Raw genomic sequence first — 3,908 nt, 5'->3', positions numbered from 1 at the left:
GTATCATTTACGATCCTAATTATTGATTTTGAGGTCTGCCTACTTTGCTATCATTGGCATAATACAACCCGAACACATAGACAATGAAAAGCTATGTAGAGAGAAATAAAAAAACAAAAAATAGAAGTGGTTTCAAATAGAGCTGTTTAATAAAATACAGTTTTTTATTAATTTGAATTATACCAATGATAATTTGAAATCCATTAATTCATGAAATAACCATTTAATAGTATAAAAATTTTACAATATAATTTTTTTAAAGTATGCGCAACCAGATATTTTTAATACAATGGAGCAGTATAAATGAAATTTTAAAAGAATGATAATAATAAAACTTACAGTGCGGCAAATTAAATTCTGAATGCTAATATTTAATGTAAAATAAAATTAAGGGATGAAAAATATAATAGTTCAGATATTAAATAAAAAAACCATATAATCATGATAATTACCAATGTTTAAAACAATAATTAAAAATTACACTGTAAAACAAAAATGACCTCTTGCCTTTAATTTTTAAAAGTAAAAACTACTTTAAGTAAATAATTTTATATTTTCCCCATTTTCATCAATTTTGTATATTGACACGCAGTGTTCTCGTATGAACTATTACAGAAGTATATAATGAAATTTTTGATATTTTAAAGTGATCTTTTATACACGGCTGACCTCTAACTAAATGATAGGCGTTCGGGTGTCTTGCGAAGTTGTGAGCTTGCGTGCATGTTACCAAATCATTTTAATATTGTACTTCAAAACGTATTTTTTATTGTAATTTAGTAATATGACTTTATCCAGTCTTTATATATGGTATAAACTTTTCCTCATTGTACATTAAGACAAATAATTCGTCAAGATGTCAATATTTTTAGTTCCTGTAATTAGCTAATTGTAAAGGCTACTAACTTATTCAATCAACGTATGGTATATACTTTTTTCTCATATAATAGAAAATCTAGTTGTTTTTTTATATGGATATATCATATATATTTCTAATCTTCACACATTAATTTACGCATATATTTTGTACTTTATATATTCTGGTGTTCCTAAAGTGGATTCATTTATTTTGTGGTATTCGATGTTTCTTAAGTTGATATTGTGTGATCGATTCCTAGCTTTTTTACATCCAGTTGTTCGTTCATCATTTGTTTATATTCCCTCTTTACATTTGGGCACCTAACCATCACCAAAGAACACATCACCTTCTTAGATCAAACGGAATTTTCTTTTTACTTGGATAAAAACCACTTTCTTTATTTAAATCTCTGTTTATTTAATATTGATCCTATCATAGTTCTATGTTTTTTAAGTTTATGGTATAGGGTTTTTTTTATTTTACACAGTAAAATTTCTTGTTGCTTGTTCTGCTGTAGTTCAAAACCGATGAGTGTAATTTTACATTTCAACTGTACGTGTTTAGTCGAGACACAACTTGTAAGAGTTAACTCGCGTATAAGGATTCCTGGCTATATTTTTCTTTGTAATCTGGTTTTGGTCACATGAGATGTGTATGATATCTTTGTATTATTTTTATATTTCGAATCGATTACTTGTTTCTGATCTAAGTGGATATGGTTTTTTATACCATAACAAAATGTATTTTTATATTCCTAAGCGACTATTTAAATTAATATGAAAATAGTATTTGAAACTAATTTATATAAGATAGCGTGTGCTGCACAAACAAAGTACATTAAAAATTGCATTGCAACACTGAGCACAACATTCACATTTTGTTTATACGCTAGATCTTCTTATTGTTTATTCATTCCGCACCTTTTTCTGTTTTGATTTATTCGTTATTTTGATTACTTGATGTATTAATTAATATTGTATATGGTTCAAACATTTTGGACTGATTTTTGTAAACCTTTATTTGAACCATAAAAATATTCTGTGATTCTATTGGTTTGTTATTTTATCGTTTACAATAGCTGCTTCCTTGAAAAATTTGAATTGCTCATCTTTTGAAACAAGACTCTATTTCAAGATTTTTTATATATCCTTTTAATTGTATTATAATGAATGTACGGTTTTAATATTGCAGTTGTAGTTGATTTTTCGAATTATTATTTATAGCTTTTCTGTAATAAATATTTTTATATATTCTATAATATTTTTTTCTACTTTTATAAAAACGTTCTTTCACTGTGAATTATTGGTGGACAATTTTATGTGGGAATTTTTTTGCATGTGACAAATTGCTATAATTTTTCATATTTATAAAATGCTTCGTTAACCGATAATAATATATTTACCTTTTTATGGTTTAAAATAAGGTAATGTATATTTTTAACATTTTCGAAGTCAATTATATTAAAAAAAACATCTTTATATCCACTATAATTATCAATAACTAAAAATATAATAAATTCGGTGGTGCTTATCTCACCAATGATATATTTTGTTCAATAAGGCCACGAAATCAAATTAAATATATATTTTAAAATTTGTAAAACCTTTTCAATTTCACGTTAATTTCTATTAGTTTTGTTTTCTGCTCTTAAATACTATACCCCTAATTTTTTTTTACAAAATGCGTAGTTATTTATCTGCAGTTTTTTTTCGTAATAATAGATTAATCATTCCTGGATTACCCAATTCTTAGTATCATTTATACTATATTTTGAAGATTTTTGAAAGGTAAAACGTATTTTTTATTATACATATGTTTGATAAATAAAATAAAACACAATTATTGGGCTTGTGCATGGTTTATAATTATAATTTCAGTTTTATCTTGATAAATCTCGAATCAATACTAAAAATCGGCACTTAAATTATCTCTTTCTACAATATGACAAAAATTATAGATTATATTCGCGCAATGGAATTTTTTTGCTGCGATCTAGAGCTTTTTGCGATAATATTTGTGATTAAATTTTCATTGTATTTGTGAATATTTATAATAAAATAATGTTATTTATGGAATTATCTAATACTTGTAGAATGTATAATTTTGTAATCATGGCAATAGTATAGCGTTTTATACATAATTGTATTTTTTTTACGGTAAACACGAAGTAATTTGTCTCTTCGTATATATGAAAAGGCCATAATTAAAAAAGTCATAATATAAATCAAAGATATCAATTATATTAGGATTCTATGTAGCGTATTATCTTTTTTATAAGTGTATAAAGTACTCAGATTGGATTTTTTCTATTTGTCGCTGTATATTAGAAAAGTTGAAATAGAGCCATGCACAAAGGCTTAGAACCATTAAAAATGAGTAAATTGTCTCTGTAATCGGATTTTTTTGATAAATGTACTACAAAGTCACTTCTAAAATAGATAAAATCAAGGGAAAGAACATGTTTTTATAGTTTAAGCCCAGAATTTTAATTTTTTTTCTAATACTTTAAAAAAGCACTTTCTATAAAAAAAATTAATATTGAAGGTTTTTGGGAATTCATATGATATCTTGTTAGTGCATATAGATAGTGACGGTATAAATTAGATTACTGATAAATCAAATCACACACTTCTTTCCTCTAACAGATTCCTGGCAAATTACCAATAAAAACTTCTTGTTCTGTACTTTTTCCAATAGTATATCTATTGAATTTGGAAAATCACGCCCAAGTTATGATAGCTGTTTGTGTAGAGCTGCTTAGAATATTTTAAACAGTCATAAAAATCTTTGCAGCTATTTATGTGAATTAAATCCTTGATTTTGTGTATATAATAAAAATTGTGTGCAATAAATGTCGAGGAACTTGACTTATAATTAAATTTTCTTAATCATTTCTAAACCAACACACTTAATCTTAAATATTTTTATAAAACAACGGAGAAAAATAATTTAAATCCTTTCTGTTGAGGTTTTATTTTCCATCAATATTCTAGTTCCTTTTTTAAAATGAAAATTGCTAGCAGAAACACATTATAAGGCTAAATGAAAA

This window comes from Rhyacophila brunnea, unplaced genomic scaffold, assembly GCF_057557595.1.
Source record: "Rhyacophila brunnea isolate RB1 unplaced genomic scaffold, BYU_Rbru_1.0 scaffold_38, whole genome shotgun sequence".
Classification (NCBI taxonomy): Eukaryota; Metazoa; Arthropoda; class Insecta; order Trichoptera; family Rhyacophilidae; genus Rhyacophila; species Rhyacophila brunnea.
This window is presented reverse-complemented; position numbering follows the sequence as displayed.